The sequence below is a fragment of the Arvicola amphibius genome, chromosome 1 (genome assembly GCF_903992535.2).
Source record: "Arvicola amphibius chromosome 1, mArvAmp1.2, whole genome shotgun sequence".
Taxonomy (NCBI): domain Eukaryota; kingdom Metazoa; phylum Chordata; class Mammalia; order Rodentia; family Cricetidae; genus Arvicola; species Arvicola amphibius.
Window position 1 is genome coordinate 117,246,287 of NC_052047.1, and position 23,858 is coordinate 117,270,144.

Here is a 23,858-nt window from a genome sequence, read left to right on the forward strand (position 1 = left end):
CTGAAAGCCATGCACAACGCGCCTTTCATCAACGATGTGAGGATCTGAAAGTCTCATCCTATCTTTGTAGGACCTGACCAAAAGCCAACTACAACTCATGCCAGCCAGTGGGCATAACAGAGAGCCCCACCCAAGTCAGCCAGACTCTTCCCCGAGTCTGATCCACACAGCGACTCATGAACTTTGTCAGCTCCCCTAACTGACTGTGACTGCTTCGTTTTCAAAATATCAGTCGGCCTGTTCGAGTAATTTTATACTTAAATTATTTAAATGCAATCTATCTATTGAAGCAATTTCCCCTGCACTGGAGAAGTGTTTTCTTTTTTTAGGAACTGAAGCATGATAAATAAATGAATAAAGACTTATCGCCGTGTGTCTCTCCTGAAGAAGCACTTCAGCGGCGAGTCCCTCCTGCCAGAGATCTTGGAACTCATAATATTCCCTGTGGCTCTGCTGCTCAGCATTAAAAATAACCCAAAGACCCCGAGTTCACAGTTATTTTTTTCCCTTCCCTAGACATGAAGCACATTTTATGCCACAATGGACTGGGACATCACAGGGACAGTGCAGGAGCTTGCTAATGTTCTCTGCTGCCTCTCTCCCCAGGCCTGCAAGCAGTTAGAATGGCTTAGCGATGATCACAAACACTGTCCCATTTGGAAAGCTCTTCTTTAAGACAGCATGGATTAAAATTCATGAAAGGCGGCTTGCTTGCATAAATAAATTAAAAGATGCAAAAACTAAAGTTTAAACACCCATACACAACTAGCATTTTGCAAACAGCATATGCACCACAGTTCTCAATTCGGGGCTGTCATGCAAGGAGGAAGGAAAGAGGCCTCCTCATTGGGGTTGAAATTGAAGTTTTAAATGGTAATAAATCGGGAGCCCAAGAGCACCTTTGGCACAGAGCGGCTCTGCAGCAAAGCTGTGAACTAATTGATTTGAACCTTTTCTAAATGGGTATGGATTTTCTTAGAGGCACATGTGGATGTCTGGAGCATCCTGTGTAGACTCTGAGAGAGGAAGGAAAGCACACTATGCTAGGTTCAATGCCGAGGCCTTGGCTGCCTTTGCTAAATCATGGCCGGTGACTGACACCCAGTTTTGTCATTGCGAGATAATCAAAGGACTGGCTGAGGAGACAGGTCAGGCAGTTAAGTGTTTACCTTGCAAGCTAGAGGGGCACAAGTTTGCTCTCTAAAAAACTGCATAAGGCTAAGTGTAGTGGTGTGCACTGTAATCTCAGTGCTAGAAGCAGGGACAGGCAGATCCCCAGGGCTTGCTGGCTACTCAAGCCTAGCCTACCATGGTGAGCTCTGGGTCAGTGGGATGACATTCAAAGAATGAAGCTGAGGTTCCCTCAAGACTTCACACACACACACACACCACACCACACACACACACACACGTGCACCTACACACATGTATGCACCAGATCCACATAATGCATGCATGCACATACCACTCATATATATATATGTGTATGCACAGATACACACATGTACACACACACATGTGTGCATACACACTCACACATGTGCACCTACACAGATTGGTAGCACAGGTATGCACATAAAAGACACACACACACACAATAAACAAAGGAAAATGAAACCACGGCTTAAGACTGTCATGTGGAAATGGAGGCCTCTCCTACTCCCACCTCAGCTGGTTTACAGTGGACGCTCCCTCCCTTTCTATCTCCATCATCTTACTATTTGCTGTACTTTTATCCTGTGGTGACATCATGGAAAGAGAATGAGTTCTCAGAGTTGTGAGTCCTACATCTGCCTGCCTTACTTGCTGCTTGGACCTCAAAGAGTTCACTTCATCTCTTTGAGCTTCCATTTCTCTACTTGTCCACTTAGGATGCAACGCCTGCTGAGTATCTGGTCTTTGCAATGCTATGAGGTAAGCATCGTAACAAGCTCATCACCATTTCAATAGACTTAAACTGATGTGAAAAGATGGAACTCAGAATCACTTGGCAGGTGAGTGGCTGAGCAGGGACCAATGGTCTAAGGAGGTAAGCCCCACAACTCCATGGCATGTGTGTTTTTTGGTCTTGTTCTATGCCTTTTCTCTCACCCTACAGATGAACCACCACCTACCAGGTTAAGGTCTGGTCCAGTTCTATATAAGCCGTGACATGTTGGGGTCTGACCTGCTCTGATGGGATGAATGATTCATCTTGAAGCTTCAAAGCTTTGCCACCCAATTCTGACTCTTCAGTGCAGCTGGCATCTACACAATGGAGTTCGTTCCCTGCTGTGAAACATGCATGCTTTCTGATAAGGTTTTTCAAGGAGTCTGAGCTGCTGACCTCAGATGGGTTGGGTGATGAGCTAGAAAACTGCAAGAACCTTTGCACAGAGCACTGAGTTCTTAAGAACAGCCTACAGTGTAATAACTACCAGTTGCTCTAATGGGGATCCAGAAGCAACCATTTAGCATTCTCAGATGGGCACTTTCGGAAACACAGGCCTCAGCCCAGATCCAACGGAGCAGATTCTAAAGCACCTTGCATCTGCCAACGTTCTTGATGTCCAGGAAGAAAAACAAATTAGGAACCGTGGAAATGATTTTAAACGTGAGCCAACTTTCTGCAAAGAATCTCAGGAGAAATATCCTTCCAAGGTAGGATGGTGGCCTGAACTCCGCATTTCCCAAAACACCTAGAATGCCAGAAAGAAATGATGGGCAAGGGTGATGGCTTAGCTGGTAAAGCGCTTGCTTCACATGCACAATTGCCTTTGTTTGATCTCCAGAATCTGTGACAAAAGTCTGGCATGGTAACACCACCTTGTCATCCCAGAGACGGCAAGAGGGCTGAGGCAAACAGACTCCTGAAGCTCCCAGCTCAACCAGTTTAGTCTACTTGGCAAAGTTTCAGGCAATTAAAGACCCTGTCTCAGGCAGCAAGAGGACCATGTTTCAGGGGGGAAATAAAACATCACTGCTCATGCACTGACCTGGGAACTGCTCTGATAAGTGGGCGGGAGGTGGGGAAGGCAAGGGAATCCCAGCATTATTGACCTAAAAGCTTGAGGTTTTATGCTGACATCTTAAAAAAAATGATGAAACCTGCACAATTTGATGCTTGAACAAAAGCCCCCACAGAAACCCAGGATATTCAAGAAAGAAGGAACCGACTTAACAGCCCCTCCGTGCACAGCCTGCATATGGGATACTCACCTGACTCAGAGGGTCTCTAGGATGAAAAATAAAACCTTTGCCAAGAATATGTACTCTTAAAGTCATTTGTTTCATGGGTCTGGATTTCAAATTTATATTGCATTGTTCGAAAGAATGTCTTACAATTAAACTATGGGATTGCAAAAAGCTTCAGAAGCCGTAAGAGAAGAAAATGGGTTAGTGGACTCTGTCAGAATGATTATCCAAAGAAGCTGGGGGAAACAGAACTTAGAGGACCAATATTGTCAAAGCAGTAGAGAAAATGGTCGCCAACCTTGAGTTCTACACACAAATAAATGCCACCCTTTAATCATAAGATTAATGGCATGGACAGACATCTCTGGACACAGAAAGACTAAGAGAACTGGGGCTGATGGACCTCCAGTTTCCAAAATTACTAAACAATGAACACTGGGGTGAGAAGGAAGAATTAAGCTCTTAGAGTTTAAATGCTAAGAACAGAGGAAATGGAAGAAACATAGCATTTGGTAAAGAGATAAAATTTCCCCAAGGACTGAGGAAAAGCATGGGAACCTTTGGTTAAAACTACAGGGCTCTGTACATTATTAATTACACTGTTGTGCTTCTGAAATCTCACTAAGTGACAGTGATAAATTTTAAAAGCTATACAATAGGAGAGAGCAAACAAATAAAAACAAAAACTTAAGAGGAGAAAACAACTCTTTTGAACTTGAAATGTTAAATAAAAATCCACTGAGTACAGATGTGCCTTCCAGCACTGGAGAGACTGAGGCAGGGAGGGGACTGAGTTCAAGGCAGCCTAAGTTACATAGTATGAGTTTCATGCCAGCTTGGGATAGACACATCATGAGTTGAGAAACAAACAAACGCCTAACAGTAAAGCTAAGAAAGCTGAGTTCTAAGCCAGCAATGGGAAAAGTTAAGAGTCAAACCAGTTTACATCATAGAACTTTCTATAGAATCAAAATTGTATAGCAGTAAGACCTTGTGGGAACAGGAATGAAGATGGGAGCTAAAAGCCCATGAGTTGGGTTTAAACTCTGCATGGTAACCAACTGGGTCCCACTCTGCTGCTCACATCCAGGCCCCTGCAGCCATTTGCCATTAAAGGCCAAGCCTCTAGAGCTGCAATCTGCATTCCCTGGAGACTCCTCAGTCCAGCAAACCATGGTCACTGGGTGCTACCTCCAGCTGAGGGGCTGGACCCAACACCCTGGGGTGTCTCATCCTCTCCAAGTGAAGTCAGAGAATGATGCTTTAAAGCAAGGGGGTTTTGAGGAGCAGGATGCTGAACACTGTTGACACAGATGCTGGTTCTGAAACCTAGGGGTCGCTGGTAATAATTTGCTGGCTGAATATGGTGAACCACCTTACTTACTGAGCCATCTCATAAAACATCTAAAAGCCCTCTTCAGCTTGGAAGTCTGCAATATGGTCAGTCAGCCCCAAGCTGTAAACACCTCCTGTTATCTACAAAAGCACCCGACAGCCTCCATCTTTTTAATAAAACAGAGGACCACTAAGGAAGAGGAGAGGAGAGCTCTAGAGGACCTCATATACTCTTTCTTTTCCAATAATATTCTTTAAAAACATGAGTACAGCCAGGCAATGGTGGCACATGCCTTCAATCCTAGCACTCAGAAGGCAGAGACAGGTGGATCTCTGAGAGTTCGAGGCCAGCCTGGTCTATAAGAGCTAGTTCCAGGATAGCCAGGGCTGTTACACAGAGAACCCCTGTCTCAAAAACTAAAATACACAAATAGACACACAAATAAATAAGTAATCAAGCAAACAAATATAAAAAATAAAAATATCAGTACAGTAAAATTTGGAAGTGGAATGTTACAAGGCAAAGAGTACACTACAGAAATCTAAACCATTATAGCAAAAAGAAAAGAAAAGCAGAGATTAGAAAAACTCCTATAAAATACAGAGGAAAATGCAGAACAGAGTATAAAATAGATTAAATGGAAGCTTTGGAAGCTTGTAACCAAATAATAGAATTTCTAGGAAATTTGAGGAAATGAAACATACATATAAATGCACATATATGTATATGTGCATATATACATACATATGTACATATGCATGCGTTTATGTGTGTGCAGATATAATATTTACATATACATATATGTGTATTAATGTATTACAATAAAAAAGCAAGTACTGAAGAGCATAAGTTCTTAAGATAAAAAGTTCATCAAAACATGAATTTTTTCAAAGTCCTTTTTAAAGATCACACAGCAAGGTTCATTACTGTGAATTTTTCAAATGCTAAAGACTTAAAAGCCAGTGCATGGTTTTAGGAGACAGAAGTCAAGATCACCAGCCTGTACTGCAGTGAAACCCTGTCTCAAAATCCAACAACAAATATAATAGCCAAGAAAAGTCTCCCAGTTTCCACAAGTGTTCAGAAAAACATACATCACAGAAACTCAAGAGTGAGAACCAGGATCGAGAACGAGGCTGGAAGACCACCGGAGTGTTTGATTCTGTTCCTTAAACTATCATTAAAGTGAGAGGACAGAGCAGGAAACATCCCGGAGATAAAAGGATGACCGGCTGACTTCCATTTAACTATCTCAGGAGAGCTACTAGTGCCGCACCAAACAGAATGAGAGGGGAACCAGTTAGTAAGGAAAGGATCCAGGGGCTGGGAGATGGCTCAGGCAGTACGCATCCACCTCACAACTGTAAGGACTCCTCTGCTCAGATCTCCAGAACTCACATAACTAAGCCAGTGTGGGGCACATGCTTGACAGTCAGAGCAATGGTGAGACAGGAAACACAGACAGGCAGATCCCCGGAGCTCATGGCCAGGGAGCTTAGTCTATCATCGAGGCTCCCTGGTCAAGGAAGACCCTGTCTCAAAGGCGGAAGGCACCTGAGCAAGGGCACCCGATGTTGTTCCCTGAATACACAGATTACTTAAATATGATCATCTTTAAGAAACAATGTAACCAACAGAGGTGTGGTCATTTTTTTCCTACTCAAATTAGTTCATTTTAGTTAATGTATTTTTAGATGTTCGGAGATTAGGTGCGGTGGGTTTATACTGTTTTGAAGGTGAAATGACTGCTTTGAGATTCTGGTCTTTTTACTGCTCCTGGGAAGGAAAGGCAGAAGAGGTGAACAAGTCCAGTTGCTCTGGAGACCTTATTGGAGTATATGGCAATTACCCAGAGTGTTGGAAACACCCCGACAATGCCAAATGGCAAGTGGCCGCATCTTCTGCCTTAGATTTTCCAAACAGGAAAGGAGAACACACAAAATATTTATTATTATTATTTCCACAGCCCCGAAGGAAGTCGCTCCAATTTTAATGACGTTTCTCTTGCTTGTTTATCATCACACAAGCCCTTATAAAAACTGCAGACTCTAAGAGGTGGATTCGGAGAAAGAAGGGGGAAAAAAAAGAGACTGTTTCTTCCATCTAGTCTTTAATTTTATTTAACTAAAAATAAGACCAATGTGATTTTGCAGGAAAAAGTAGACGAACAATAGATGGTCCAGTCCTGCCCGCCAAGCCCCGAAGTGGCTAACGAGTGACACATGGCACTGGTAAAGAGCGCCGGGCAGTTCCCGCCTCCCCTGGGCCTGACCCTTGCCTCCCACGCTCATGCCATAACCTGCCATGGACAGTGTTCAGTGCTGCTCTGTGCATATCCTCCAGTTATGTCCACATTCAAACGCCACGGATGGCAAGCCAAGCTTCCTCTGGGTCACTATTTCTGCTTCACTGGCTCGATTAGAAGCCCCTAGCATTTCTGCTGGTGTTTTTCTCCAGATCATAAATCCTTCCTGTGGCTACAAGCAGAGCTAGGAAGGTGACCGTACGGCATTTTCACCTATCCACCAACACCCATAAAGGGTCAGGCCAGGGGCAGGGAAATAACCAGAACACTACTACCTGTCATAATGTGGGTACTGTCATGTGGTAGTGAAGTGTGCAGTCTCTACAGGCAGGCTACTGAGTCCAAGACCTGACCCTTCTTTTCTGTTAGTTGTTCAGTCAAGCATCCTCTTAACTCAGGACCTTCCTTCCCTACCTCCCCTTCTCCCTAGTGGACTTTCCCTCCTTTGCATATAGGACTCTTCTTATAATGTCATTCTGGAGAGAGAGACACTATTTACTTTGCACATCATCCATAGTGCCCCCAACCCTCTTCCATAATTTATATGTAGCCCCTGACACTCGTCTCAACTCAGGTTCTGCTATTTGATTATGTAGTTATCTTTTTCCTTATTCTTTCCCCGGTAATTGTCCTTTTTGAATGTAAGATCCATGAAAAAAGGAGACATTATCAGTCTTTGCTAAATTTTCCAATATTTGAATTCATACTATAAATACTTGTGGTTGTACAATTTGCAGAAGCTACAAGGTTGCTTCTCTGGTCATAGCTCATGATCTATAAGAGGGATTAACAATTCTCAAGCTGCATTTTAAGGTCATGTGAAAGGATTAAGTAGGCTTAGGTAGACAAATGGTGACCACACCCACTCAGCTTACCTTGTCTTCCTGATTCCATCTAAAGGCTCCCCTGTGGGAGCAGCAATTGGGCTGACACTCCCCCCTTTAAGAAAGCTTATGTGGTAGATATAGAGAGCAAAGATGATGCATTCTTAGTTTTAAAGTTCAATTGCCCTCTGTCCAGAAGGAAGACGGAAAATACTTGTGAGAGTGTTGCAAGATATTGATTACACTGTGTGAGGAGATGTGTCACTGTGGTTAGTTTAAATAAAATGCTTAATGGCCAATAGCTATGCAGAATTTTCAGGGCAGAGAGAGGATGCTGGGAAGAAGAAGGGAAGAGATACAGAAAGTCCCCCCAGCCAGACAGAGAGGAAGGAAGAAACAACATGAACAATACAGAGTATAACAGGTAATAATAAAGCCACGAAACAAAAGTTAGATTGATAAAAATGGGTTGATTTAAGTTGTAAGAGCTAGTTACTAGCAAATCTAAACTATAGGCCAAGATTTATAATTAACAGTAAGTCTCTGTGCTTTTGGGGGAGCAAGCTGGTGGAACAGAGAAAGTCTGGACTACATGAGCAAGCAGGCGACTCTACTAACTTCTGTTTTTCACTGTCTGTCAGTAAAAAAATTCTCCAAGTGTAAGACAGCATGCAGAAGAGGTGTGAACTTTCTATAAACTCCATTCCCAACCTGGTTGCCCATGGCGAAGCAGAAAGTAGAGATAACAGGCCTACGGATTTAGAGAAGTAGAACCATCCTCAGGGTCCATCTAACCATCCAGACCATAGCAACCTGAAGTATGAACAGCATCAGGGAGCAGAGAGGGGCAAACAAAGCTCCTAGCCTCTTAGGAGTCTCCAACAAGCCACGGCCATGGTACTTCGAAAGCATCAGTTCCCCTTCACACGCCACCAAGTGGTGTTAGAATGCAGAGAGAAAGATGTCATGGAAGGAAGCAGCAGGGACAATGCAGCGAAGGAGCAAGCAGTATGATAGAGCAGTTTCTGTGTGCCTAAGACAAGAATCCCAGTGACCCTGACCAGGAGTTGCATCTTGGTCATCCACTACCATTAGGATGAATGACCAAGAACTGACCTTGGGCCAGAACTCAGACTTTTCCTTCTGTCTCCCTGAGCCAGGATGATGCTCAACCTTGGAATGGAAATGTCTATGAAGAGAGTGATGGGGGAAATTTTTTTGAACTTTTCCTGAGCTTAAACCCAAGCAACTTAAAAGATATCCCAGCACCTGATTTTTTCTGGTGGCAACTACGAATTGGTATATATGCCACCAGACTGCATGAAGAGCTTGAAATAATAAAACACTTAGAGAGATGATTTTGAAAAAATTTAGAGAAAATTCTGGATAAATAGGCAGAGAATGATATGCACTTAACTCATGGAGTGTGGTAGATTCTTGCATACCATCCCTACAAAAATATGCAAAGAAACTCGTGCAGTCTGGCATTGGTAGGAGGAAGTTAGTTAAGTGTAGGCTGCTGTTGTAACCATGGTTAGACTGGCCTGACATAGGTCATCTGCTTTATGTGTATCATCCCTACCTCCCCCAACTGCCCTGTGAGAGAGGAATCTTATTGTTTCTATTTACAAATAAGAAAATTGGAGCTTAGGAAAAAAATTCAAAGATTGTGCCAAAGTCACATGCTCAGACTTTGGATTTGGGTTTGCCTGATTCTGTCTTAGTTACCCACAGTCACATCACTGCTCCGTCAGGTGGGAGGATACCTGGACTTGGGCACAACTGGTAGGGACACACTGCCTGGTCGCACTGCCAGTCATTTACGTTATCCTGCCCAGATCATTGCAAGGGTTCCAGGCCACGAGTGGCTGTCCAAGTGTTGCTGGCTGTCCAAGGTTCTCCAGGTAGACAGGATTTCTCTGTGGTGTTGAAGAGAAGCGCAGGGGCTCTGGGCTTTGAACTGGGGGCAATTGGTATTTTTTTCCCTTCAAGGTCTGAAAGCTCTCAGGCCTCAATACTCTCAAGCTGGCAGAATATATGGGAGAACAGCAAGAGTTCCTCTGAGAATCCTGAAAAATAGGGTGAGGCGCAGCAGAGGGACAAAATCCTTAGCATCTCAACAAGACACCACAGTTGAAAGGACATAGCCGTGGATCCACCCTCCCCAGAGAAACAGAGGTCCAAACTGTGTTTGCAGTCCAGGAATAGCCACAGAGCCCAATGTTCTTCACAGCAACAGTGAGTCATGTGGATTTTAAAGGAGAAACGAGGGCTAGGTCTCAGAACCAGACACATTCAATTTCCAAAACCCATAGATACATGTTCCTAGATTTTGCTCACTGAATTGGGAGGTGGATAGAGAAACAAGAGGCAATGTAATTATGCACATACTTCTGGGTAACTTCACTCTGCTGTTTCAGTCACTTTCAACAAGTCTCTGTCTCTGTCTCTGTCTCTCTCTCTCTCTCTCTCTCTCTCTCTCTCTCTCTCACACACACACACACACACACACACACACACACACACACATTCTGCTCTAGCAAAGTCTGCCCTGTCAGGGACTTTTTGGAGCTGTTATTCGCAGGATTCCTTTAGCCTAAATCCATTTCATCTTCCATTTCTGCACATCAGACCAGCACCCGCTAGACAATTTTTCCTAGACACAGAGTCTAACTTTCCCTGTAGCTGCTCTGTCCATGGCAAACCCATTGGAGGCAGATGCTGCCTGCTTTGTGAATCACCTCCTAGGCTGCAGGCATCCAGGAATGTCCCAGGCTACACTGAAGAACAAGAAGAACTCAACACAACCATAGCATAGGCTTCCTGAGCTAAGACTCTAGACACACCACCACCCCCAGTGCAGTGAGCCCACAAGACTACCCAGTGCAGTGAACCCACACCACCACCCCGTGCAATGAGCCCACACAACCGCCCCGTGCAGAGAGGCCACACCACCACCCAGTAAAGTGAGCCCATACCACCACCACCACCACCACCCAGTGCAGTGAGCCCACACCACCACCACCACCCAGTGCAGTGAGCCCACACCACCACCACCACCCAGTGCAGTGAGCCCATACCACCACCCAGTGCAGTGAGTCCATACCACCACCCAGTGCAGTGAGCCCACACCACCACCACCACCCAGTGCAGTGAGCCCACATCACCACCCAGTGCAGTGAGCCCATACCACCACCACCACCCAGTGCAGTGAGCCCACATCACCACCCAGTGTAGTGAGCCCACATCACCACCCAGTGCAGTGAGTCCACACCACCACCCAGTAAAGTGAGCCCACACCACCACCCAATGCAGTGAGCCCACACCACCACCCAGTGCAGTGAGCTCATACCACCACCCAGTGCAGTGAGCCCAGGCCCAAAGAGTGAGAAATCTGGAACCACACTGCTCACTCTATGAAGAGGCTTCTGTGTATCATCAGGACTGAGTAGCAAGGCCACAGAAGCAGAGAACAGCACTGAAGCCAATGAAAACTGCCTGATAGATTGGCAACCATCCATGCCAAGTTGGATTCCTCTATCCGTACCCAGAGAAGGGCTGAGGGAGGCATCCATGTGATGGAATTCTTTGGACAGAAGCCCAGAAGGGCACACACAGATGTTTCTGCTCTATAGTAATATTTTAAGATGTTGAGCAAAAAGACTCTGGTGACACGTCCAAACCACACCCAGCACAGAAAAGGGGGCTCCGTTCCGCACATCCATGGAGGGGTATGTAGTTCCAAATAGAGGGTTCTCTATGCAGAAGAGAGGACACCAAACCTGTTTTAAACGTGTGGCCGGCCGAAACAGTCGTGAGGCATGCATCTCCTCTGATGCTGATCTCTTTGAACTGTGTTTGTCTTTACCCTCATAAAAGCTCCCCACTCTGGCAGAGAAAGAAGAGGCCCAAAGCCAAGCATCAAGGTGCTCTCAAAGAATTCTGCTGAGTCTCTGCTACGTGTCAGGACCTGTGCTAGGTGTGATTCAGTTCCCAGCTCACATAACCCTCTCCTCTCCCTGCAGGTAGGTACAGCGTGCTATTCTCATTGTACAGGCAAGAAGGCTGCATGTTGTCATGCTCCTATCTAGTTATCTGCCACACCCTGGCCATAAGATGCCTGAGGGCAGACACGGTATCTTTTTTTAATCTATATTTATTCTCAAATCCCAGCAAAGATTATGACTATAACCAATGCTTAGTAAATGCTTTGTCGAACCCCAGGTCTGCCCTACAAAAATCTGCACCTCTGTAAACAGGAAAAACAGTTACCCATTGAGCTCTGGCCACCTGTGGCTTTTGCCATGACAAAGACCAATTAGGACTCCTCAAAAAATGGGATGAGAGACTTTACCAGACACAGAGAGGAGAAAGTGGGCACTAGAGAGGGACGCAAGCCAGAACCAACTACCACGTGGGAGGACTGAGAAGGAAAACAAAGATAAAAGATCAAGAAAGGGGTCAGGGCTCCTCCTGGCGAAGAGGCTGCAGCTCCCTGGCAGATCTGCTTAAGGCCTGAGGATGGAGGAAGCTAATGAGCCCTTTCCCTCCCTCCACTTGGGTGCACAGTCTGTGGGGTCAAATCTAAAAGCGAGGTCTTCCGGCCCTTGGCCAGGCTTCAATGGATCAGTCAGGAGTTTGCCTCTTTTCCAGACAAGTTCCCTTGCTTGGTTGTTTGATGTATACAGTACAGTGTCTATCTGATACTGGTGTCAGGCATGAATATCCACTCCACACATCTACACACACACACACACACACACAGAGAGAGAGAGAGAGAGAGAGAGAGAGAGAGAGAGACAGAGAGAGAGAGAGAGAGAGACCTACAGACAAATATCCTTAGGCACATAGACATACACATGCACTCATACACACAGATACATACAGACACAGATACACTTACACCACACACACACACACACACACACACACACCACTGCTAATGACCACAGGCTTAATGAAATCCTCGCCCGTCTGTGTGTGCTGCATTCATGATTCTATCTAGTAATAAATAAGCCTCTCAAATCGGAAACTAAAAAACTTCCAGATTCCACCCTGCTTTTCCTTCTGTCACTTATTTTATGCTGCATGAATTGAATATTAGTTTCCCGTTTCGCTGAAATGTCGGATCACTGGGGTAGCTTGAGCAGACTCAATTTCGCTTCCAGTAATAGAGTGAGATTATTCAAAATTATTTCCAGTGGGCTGCGCCGGCCTCTTCCTTCTGTTAGGAGAATAGAAGTAAACAGGTCCCCACCCTCCTCCCGGGCTGACATCCTGACCTGGCGCCCCTCGGCCTAGCTCCTTAATCACAGGAGCATTTTGGCATTAGCCACGCTCAATGAATTCATCCAGGAAAGTGTCCAGTCAGAGGGATTGATCTGAAGTAAGATAAAGTGAGCATCTGCTTGCAGAACCAGATGATCCCAGACACGCACGCGCGTCTTCTGCGTCCCGAGAACTTGTAGCGCTCTCTCCACATTTAAAGCAGTCACTTTCCGGCGTTGTTGTCTTTCTTTCCCTCTCGATAAATTAAGCAGCAGCATTGACAGAGGCAATAAAGGGTGAGCTTCTCAAAAAACCTAGCAGGACACCAAGAGGTCCCCCCGGGACCTTGCATTTCCCAGCAGACCCCAAGTCTGGCCTGACCAGTGGCGAGCACTAGGGCATCTGAGTGGAGTGGAGTTTTTCTCCCATGCTGGACATGCGCAGCTGGTTCTCTCCAGCGAAGCAAAAAGGGCTGAGCCAGCACTTAACAAAATAGGATGTCAATTTTTTTCTCAAATTTGATAAGCAAAGGGAGATTAGCTCCCTTCCTCTACACTTCATTTGGAACAATGTTCCTTTCAAGGCTTCCAAATTGGCAAGGGAGCCCAGGTCCTGCAGACAGCCCTGAAGCTTGTGGGAAGAGAAGAATGTGTTGTCATAGACCCAAGCCCAGTTTTGGGTGCAGTAGTGTTCTTATGGGGCAAGACGTGAGCCCTCCCAGGCCAGTTACTCAGCGCTCTGAAGAGGACAGATAGCGAAGGATTTGCCCAGTGGAGAGGAGGACCCGAGCTGCTAGTGACCTCAAGTCACCCTCAGAATCCTACTTCCACAGTAAGAAGAGCATTACATGGCCCAAGCATGCTGGGAAACCAAGGACCAATGGGAACGCTGAAAACAGGCATTCTGCTCCAGGGACGGGTAAGGTTTCCACCCTGCTGCCACCCCTCACATTTTCCACTGATGTCACCTCAAGCAAATAATTGGTGAAAAGGAGACTTGAAGGGGAATAAAAGGCCGGTATGAAAGCACAGTGGGATGGAGGGAAGACAAACGAAAGGCCGGCCGGACCCCACCGCGACCAGGGAGATCTTTCAGTCCCTTGGCAAGCAGAGCTGTGTACCAGCCCCTTTCCTGCACTATGCAGCTTCCTGCGCTGACCACTGGAAACCACACTGAGGAAGGCATGCTTCTCCACCAGAGAGGAGCCTCTGCCTCACTCTGTAACTCATGCAAAGAAGCAGAGTGGTAAAACCAGGCCTGGGGACCCCACCCTCGCTCCACCGTGCTGTGGCACTGAAGATCCGCAGTCCTTCTCTAGACATTCCTCTGGAGAGATAGCTCTTGGCCAGGGTCCGTTTGTGTAAAAAGCTGACCTGTGACTATGCTACCAGCAATAAAGTCTGAAGGCCTCCACGGGTAGCTCACAGCAGTTGACGCATGTGAAATAGCCATTCCATATCGCCTGCGAGCCAGGCACCGGGCCAGGTACTTTGCTAGAACAATTTTATTTGACTTGTGTATCAACAAATGATTAGTTCCGTGCTCTCTGTGTAATCACTCGGCCGAGCACTAGGACAAAACAGTCGGTGTGACAAATACCTCTGTCCCCACAGCGCGAACACTTGAGCTTGATCAGTTTTACCTGGTGACATCATGATGAAGTACTAATGACAGGCTATGCTGTATCACATGCAAGGAGACAGCAGCTCCACGAGGTGCAGTAACTTGCTCAGGGTCACAAAGCCCTCAAGCAGAGTCACGAAGAGAATCTCGGTGTTCTGGCTCTCAACTCGAGATTCTGCCCATTCAAGTCGGAGTTCCCTGCACGAATCAGAAAGGATGTCAAAATGCTCTCCCATTTACAAGAGGGGAACGGCGGGGAGGAGGGGAAGTGAAAGTGGGAGGAGGAGAGACAGTGGAGGGAGGAGAGAGGAAGAAAGAGAGAGAGAGAGAGAGAGAGAGAGAGAGAGAGAGAGAGAGAGAGAGAGAGAGAGAGAGAGAGAAATCTTTAAGTCTCATAACAAAATGTTTTTTGCAGATAAATCTACAAAATACCCCTAGCTATCACTCTCTGGGAGGCCAAAGCTATGACCTGAGCAAATTATAATATGATAAATCCAAATATTTCTTGTACTAACCGGGAAAGAAATGCTGAAGGGGCCAACAAGGAAAAAAAAAAGAAAGAAAGAAAAAGAGCCAACCAAAAAATAAAGCTCTTATCATAATAATAGTCTTACATTAAGCCAAATCAAATTCTGAAATGACTATAGAGAAGCCGCAGAGGCGTCGCGCCCCTGGGCTGGTGCTCTGTTTATGCCCTGCACATTACACCTCTCGTCACAATTACCTAAAGTGGTACATTTGTAATTCCATAATGTATGGAATTCATTACATAGTTTTGCAATGAAATTATCACACTGTGCTTGGGACATCTGCACTCTGTCATACATCATTCTATTCATTTCTAGTTAATTTAATCCCAATATCTGCCCACATGATAAGACAGATGTGCAGCTACGCTGCAGCTTCAATGGCTTTCTGCCTTGAAGAAAGTTGAAGCCGTTGAAAGAAATGACATCTATCAGACAGAGCGCTTACAGTATTAAAAGTTGGGGCGTTTGCCTCTTCGATGCCATTAGCTTCATTATTTGCTGGTCTATTGCAGTAACCTTTGCCATGAGGCTCAACATAGGGCTCTCGGAGGCAGGGGGCTAATGGGAGCGCTTCCGTGAGCATTTCTGGAGCCTCTGCAAATGAGTTCCCATGAAAACTCATTTAGAAATATCTGCATATCACTCAGGGGGGGAAAAAACTAGACAATCTGCACTATTCTGTGAGTCACAGTCCCTGCTTCCGGGAGGCAAGAGGACTGCGTCAAGAAGCCTGTCTGTCACCCCAGTCTGAACCCTTGCCTTGTGGAACCTCCTTGACACCCTTAGCTCCCCTGGAAGGCAGTTACAGTGTTCCCAGACCTGTGACTTGAATCGCCTCTGCTCACCACTGCGCTAATGAAAGTTTTCCACTGAAATCCATGTCATCCACAGAATAGCGTACCTTGGGTGGGGAATCCAATGGGAGAAGCACCATCTGCAGGATGTGGGTAACTGATTCACCAGTTTAGAACCACAGCTTTGCCATTTTTGTAAACAGTAATGTCTACGTCATAGAGTTGAAGCAATCAGATGAGATAAAGTACTGAGTGCTAGACATCATAAAGTACTTAGCTTGTCATATAAATAATAAAATCATGAATATTGTTAACAATAGAGTCAGATTTCACACATGTGGGAAGCAACTGGCATGATTCCCGCTCCACTGTGGCACCTGAGGACGTTCACACTGTTGCTTTTAATGCTACTCCACTGTGAATCATTTTACATAAATGATTTTTGTCCCCAGAAGCTACACATTAAAATCATTTCTAATGTTGGCAAAGGTCAATTATTGTCCTTATTAGGTCATACAAAAGTGGATCCTGGAAATACTGTGGGATTTATGTGTTGCTGATAAGGAATGGCAAGTGAAATAAAAACATTATTTAGTGCAGGACAGCCGGGTGTAGATGCACACCCCAGCAGGGCGTAGATGCACACCCCAGCTCCTTAAGGACAGGAGGAGTCACTGCATAAGACATGAGGAACCTAACTGCTCCGTTTATACATGAAACATTGGTTCCCTACTAAGTACCAGGAACTCTGGTAGGACATTGTATAGTTCAACATTAGAGCAGGCACTGCAAGAACATATGTGTACGGCACATTTCACATATGTATGTACATACACAGACATAGTTTGCAAGGGACATACAAATACAAATATGTATTTTAGCACAACATAACTGAGTAGACCTCGGGTTTAGACTGGAATTCTTCATTCCCCTACCATTTTAGCATGCACCAGCACCAAGTTGGCAAAACTCTACCCTACAGATTTTCTGTATAACACAATCTTCAATGTCTTTTTCCATTGTCCTGGGATGCTAACAACGTCCAATATGGTCTCTTTATTCTCAATTTTACTCTGTTCTCAATTCCCATATTTATACGTTCATGTATTCATGGGACTTAGCTTCTATAATCGTATCTTGTTTTTCCCTCATACAACTTGTCATAAATATAGCAAGAGGCTTGTGAAGGGTTCCATGGAAGGATTGACTGAATCTTGGTATTCTACCCATCCACCACTCTACTGTGCCACCAAAATCTGCCCCTTCCTGACTCACGTCTTAGGTTCCAGCTTTAGAGTAAATGGAGCATTCAGCAGCAAACCACAGCAGACAAGGAGAGAGAGGGAAGGGCTGGAGAGGCGCACTGGCTCTGGGTACGAGGCTCTGGGTACTGGCTCTGGGTACGAGGCTCTGGGTACTGGCTCTGGGTACGAGGCTCTGGGTACGAGGCTCTGGGCACTGGCTCTGGGTACGAGGGTCTGGGTACTGGCTCTGGGTACGAGGGTCTGGGTACTGGCTCTGGGTACGAGGCTCTGGGTACTGGCTCTGGGTACGAGGCTCTGGGTACTGGCTCTGGGTACGAGGGTCTGGGTACTGGCTCTGGGTACGAGGGTCTAACTAGAAGCATGAAGGATGAGACATTGGATGAAATCACAGATACTGCTTCTTCACTCAGGGACTGTGCCAAAACTGAGTAAATGCTGGAGAACTTGGAACTCAGAGCAGTGTTATAGGAGATGGAGGAGAAGTAAAGGAACTTCCCCTTTGGCAAGCAAGCCCTGACCACCAGCTTTCTGGATTTAGCAACATCCATGCAAAACCAGGGAGAAAGAATGGCTCATTCCCTGCGAAGAGTTTGGGAGTCACGTTCTGAGATGGTTACCATGAGTGGCATTGAATACCAGCAGTAATATTCTCCTGTAAAGATAAGACCCATGAGACTGGGGAGAATATTTCTATGCCATCCGCCCACCACCTCTTCTCTTTGTGACCACCCTTTTGACTTTGTGGACCAAATTCTTGCCCAGTCATAAGATCCCTGGTGGCTGCTAAATGGTCATTTAATGTACCAAAATGAGGTGAATCCCAAAGAGGTTTAAGGATATACTAAATTAATGGAAGGATCCCCAGTCGAACCCCCACTTCCAGTTTAAACAACCTTTTTTCTGGATCCTATCACCACTAGCTTTGCCTTCCCAGAGCCCTGGTCCCAGAAGCACCTATGACAAGGACTGGGGAGCTATTTCGTCACCATCATCGCTGCTTTGCTCATTGTTCCAGGACCCTCCATTTGCAAATCTTGGTTTGAACTTTGAAGTCAAAGGTCAAGTCTATTTATCCTTTGGACCCTAGTTTTGTCATCTTTAGCTTGAGGTAACTGGTCTCTGTCACTCAAGTATGTTTTCCTAGATTCTGTTCTCTCATTGCTGAATTCCCAGGGCTTCAAAGAGCACCCTAATGTAGTCAGTTTTTAAATATTTAATGAATACACAAGTAAGTCAACAGTGTAGGTGTTTAATCAGGTTTCATCTCATGGGCTATTCGTTATTAGAAGCAAACCACAGAGCCCCACTTTAAGACGACACTGGAGACAATCCTGGGGCTACCAAGGAATGGGTGTGGGAACTAATGAGCTAGGTTGTCATGGGCATGGGACTATTTAGTGCTGGTGTTAACTGATATCAGGCTTGGTGGATACCACCAGGAGTTTCAGGTTCTCGTGTCTCCAAAGAATCAAGTAGAGGCGCACAATGGCAGCAGAGCAAACACAGTAGGATACTTCCAGGAGGGAAATGAGTCAGAGCAGGGCAGAGAGCAAGAGCAAGAGCAAGAGCTAGAGCGAGAGAAAGAACCGTATGAGCCTCCACCTACTCTGCACAAAAGACAGGGTTTTTGTGCGACTTCAGAATGAGTTCATGACTCATTCACATAGAATGCTGTTATGGCTTAAAGGAGGAGTATCTCCTGTTGTCTTGTGTATCTGAAGATTGGATCTTAGTTGGTGGCATTGTTGAAGTGGGAGGGGGTTATGGGACCTGTTGAACACAAAACGTTGCAGAAGAAAGTACATCACTGGTAGCTGGTTTGGAGGGTCCACAGCCTCACTCCACTTTCTGCTAGCTCAGAGGCTTCCTGTGTGCAGTTGAGATGTGATCTGTCAGCTTCCTGCCGCCATGCCTCACCCTTCTGTTATGGATGGCCTCTTTTGGTCATAATCTTTTGTCACAGTATTAGAAAAGTATACCCAGTTTTTGTCTCACTTGCATGGTACAAGCTCCTGCTTGTTGTATTAGCATCTTAAATCTCCATGCAGGGGTATAAGATTTAGTATTACAGTGAGCCATCACTTACAGATCAGACAGTCTAGAGATCCTCTGTACCTTGACCAGTGCTGTGAACCAGGTTTTGTTGATGACTGCTCTTAGATCCCAACTTTCCTGTTTGCCAGCTTTTTCCTAATATTCCAATTCTTTGAATAAGACTTTTGGGTCCTCAGTCTCTGATTTATTCTGTCTTGGGATGGCACAATAGTCACCGTCACCACACAAGCCAAAACAATAGGAGGGAAAGAGGGGAAGGATAGCATGTCGTTTGGTTTGGTGCAAGGAAATCCAGAGTGATAAATTGGAATCAAAGGTGAGATGAAAGATAAAAGCGACTCCCTTCTGCCTCCAACACACTCATCTTAAAAGGGGGTGCATTCCTGTTATTGAGAGCCCCCACTTAAGGCAGAACTGAGCACTCTTTCCAACACACTGACACCTCCACACCAGAGGGCTCCTCCCTTTTTTCAGAAAGCCCTCTTTCTAAGTCCCAGAATCTGGCCAAGCTGGCAGGACATTTCCACTGAGAGCAGAGATTGTTTCTGATGCATAGGCAGCACACAACTCCGGTTCTAGGGCAGTGGGGGTAGGGGACAAGCACAGCTCACTCTGGTAACCAGCTCTGCAAATCATGTCTTGTTTGACACAGGAAAAGAGATTTATTCTCTCTCTGTAAAACAGAGCTAAGGATAACGTCGTCACTCCACGGCATTAGAAGAAGCGAAAGGGCTTGGCACTCCGTGCATCTTTGTTTTAAGGCATCCCCTTCCGCCGTCTCACTTGTCTTAGAACAGCCACTTTTAGGCTGCCCCAATATTATCCCCAAAGAGCCACCATTGCTTAAGTGGGTGGAAAGAAGAGGCCTCTCCTCTGTGGTTTGCTGCCATAGGAGCTGTTCTTTCTAGATTCTGGAAGCCAGTTTAATATTGAATTTCCCGGCTGGGGGCCTCCAGATACGCCCTGAGCATATTGAACTCCAGCTGTTGAGCTGAGCAACAGCTGGAAATTACACAATTGACACCTAAATGGAGGCGGTGATCCCTGCACAATCACCTCTCTGTTACCTACACGATGCTTTCTGCCTCAGCCTTGCTGAGTTTTTTCCCTGTGGTTGCCCAAGGCCATGCTGACTTCCCAAGCTGGTCCAAGCAGGGACGTATCTGCAGGTGGTGGTCATGGTGATGATGAGGTGTGTTCGTGGATGCTCACTTATGTGTGTGTTTGGCTGATTATCATAGCCAAATTGACACAGAGCCTGGGGAAAGCATACTGATTTCTCTCATCTGCAGCTCTGCTTCCTAATGTATCAAAACCCTGCAGCATCTCTTGAAGCAGCCATACACTGAGAAGAGCAGCAAAGCTGTTCTTGGCTGCTTTCAGCCCTGGGGACTGAGGCACTGACTGGTCCTGAGAGACTAGCTAGGGAGAGCAGAGTAGCATGGTGGGCAGAGCACAAACTTCGGCTCTAGCCAAGCCCGAATTACAGCTCGCTTGTGCACAGCTGTGTTACTTTGAACGGCTCTCCCACCCCATCTCTCTTGCATAGGTAAATTACACAGGCCACATAGGGGTGAGCTGAAAGACAAAGATTCATAGTGTGGCTATCCTGTGTCCAGATGAGTGTCTATGCCTCGAGTCCCGGCTTATATTCTCTCCACATTATTCTGTTATCAAATACCGGGCAAGACGCAACTCAAACAAAGAGGATTTGCTTTGGCTTTGGGCTTAAGGGTACCGTTCGGTTCGTTAAGGTTTGAAGGCATGGTACCAGGCTCAACTGTGGCAGGCCCTAACTAGGTGAATCAGTAAACTGAGACAGGACAGGAAATAGGCCTGGCTATAAACTGCAAGCCCTTCTCTACCCCAAACAGCCCACTTCCTCCAGGTAGGCTGTACCTCATACACAGCCCACAACTTCAAAAGCAGTGCCACCAGCTAGGAACCAGATGCTCAAACACACGAGATGATGGGACAGTTCCTAACCAAGCCAGAACAGTCTTACCTAGCTCTCGAGCAAACGGCCTTCCTCAAGTCTACGCCAGTCAAATCTGATCCCATGCAGTTATCAGTCTAGCCTAGGTCCAGGCCACCTATCTGCCACTCCCTCCAGTACACACTGGAGATGTCTCCATGTCTGTGGCCCAGATAGAAGGACTCTCCCTGTATCCATTCCCGACTCTCTTTTCCTTACAAAAGGCAAGAAAAGAGAAATAACCGTTAAGATATGTCTACAACCTTTTGGGGTGGTGCTGTGGTTGCTAATAAATCTGCTCATCAAGCATCCTTCCTTTCTGACTCGTAAACTGTGTTCCTGAGAACTCTGGAGACAACGTGACGCACCTACATTTCCAGAGGTAACAAATAAAACACCAACTGACTTCGGTGAACGGTCCTTAGTAGAAAAGAACACCCCAGTCAGACAACAAGATCATAAGCCTGGCCACCTAAATCTGTAGCAGTGACCAGGGAGGTAACCTGAGGCAACTGGGCAAGAGCAGTAGTTAGAGCTGAAAGAAAGGAGCCAAATGGCAGAGGCCAGAAAGTGAGTGAAGAAATGGCTCATGGGCAGCTCAGGAGAAGAAAACCTGGGGCGGGCAGTGGAGAGTAAAAGACCCCCAGGAAGATACTACAGTCAGTCAGTCTCTCCTCTCCTCTCTTTCTCTCTCTCTCTCTCTCTCTCTCTCTCTCTCTCTCTCTCTCTCTCTCTCTCTCTTTCCCGCCTCCCTCTCCCCACCCCCCATGGTGTGCAAGTGATACTTTCCTTGATCTCCTTCTTTAACCTTATGTTCAGAGACAGGGTCTCTCACTGAAACTGGAGCTTATCCGTTCAGTCAGGCTGGCTGGCCAGCGGACTCCAAGGATGCTCTGGCCTCTGTCTCTCTAAGCAGTAGGATAGCAGAAACATGCCACCTTCCTGGTGCTGTGAGCCAGGTCTTTGCACCTCCACAGCAAACCCTTTGCCTGCTGAGCCATCTCCCTAGAGATTAGAGACCACAGCCACCATTTCTCCATCCCGAGGCCCGTGGTATTATCATGACTGCCTTCTTCAGCTGGAACAGCTTAACGAAGTCAGACACACATTTCCAGAAAGTGGAGCTCTGTCTGCTCGTGTGCATTGAAGGAATATATATTGGCATCGGCACCAGATGTCGGCTGAGACTCGGGGAACACAAGGCAGGCAGGTCTCAGCCCCTACAGAGCCCTCGCTCCTATGAAAGGAGATAGACAGCCTAACATAACAACCTAAGCTGGTGGCCCTCACCTGGGCTGGTCCCCCCGCCCCAAGGGACACTAGCTACCTAAGGGGACAGGAGGAGTGGCGTGTAATAAAGACTGTCTCTTTCCATTCACTCCACTGTTACAGACCTTAGTGAGAGATGTCCTGCACAGGTTTTTAAAATTGTATTTAAAATTGGCACCTTTGGGGGCAGGCTCTGGAAGAACGTCATGGGGACTGTTTTCTGTTTTATGAATGTGGTATTCCTGCTCAGGCCACCTGCCACCGTGCCTTCCTTGCCACTAGGATCTCTCCCTCGGGGACCATAGGCTAAACCGGGATAAACTCTTCCTTCTTTAAGTTGCTTTTGGCCATGATATTTTACCAGAGTAACAGAAAGTAACTGCTACACCCACCCTCATACAAAGTGGGGTAAAAAACATGGAAACTTGAAAGCCGAGAAATGAAAATTTCTCTTGTGTGTGATGAGTCTCTGCCCAGCTCTAAATGCCATCACACACTCTGGTTGAGACCCCCTGGAAAAGTTTCCGTGTCAGGGCAGACACTTCGCAAGCAAAAGATGGAGGCAACGAGATTACAGACACCGTGGAACTGATTTTCCCTGTGTAACTGAGGGGGACGAATGCTGGCCTTCCCAGAAGCTCTAACTTCCTGGTAACAGTTCCATGAACCCACCAAGGCTCCCTCACTTAGAAATGCATCTGAGGGGACACATCATCGATGGCCCCTGTGACTCTCAAACCCAGTGTCACAGGCCTTCATAAGACAAAGGTAGACAAGCTGAGGAAGACAGGACAGAAGAGGACACACGGTGGTGTGGTCAGGGTAGCGTAGTCACACATCAAAGAAGATTTCAGAACAGCAAGAAATGAAATGAATCCCAACAAAGAAAGACAGGTGGCCCGAGGAGGTGCCTCTGAGGGGGTCACCTTCATATTGACACCTGACCTCTCAGAGGGACCAGTCACACAGGGAGTCAATCATGCCTGAACCTGCCTTCTTCTGATGTAAGGAGGGATGAAGTTTCTAGGCCAAATGATTCACACAGAGACAGAGAAGGATTTCAACCCTGTGTGCCAGGAATTGACCCCCAGTGTTTGAATCTTGATCTCATCCATTGGTCACTATGAAACTAGACAAGCTATAACCTGAGGCTGTCAACCTGACCTGGGAACCCTCTTAGCCACCTTGTCCTTGCCAAAGTTAAGGGAAAGGGTTCATTAAGCAAGCCAACTGCCTCTGACAGTGAGCTCTCAATATTAGCTATCATCACTATTATTGTTACTGCATCAGCTTCAAGTCACAAATAGCCAGAATTCCTTCCTGATCCCTGAGAGCAAAGAGAAAGGATTATGCAGTGTGTGGTACTATGAAAAGGCCGTGTTTTGCTGCCGAGTCCCAGGGCTGAGCCTCCCAGTTTGGAGTGAGTGGCACAGAGGACTG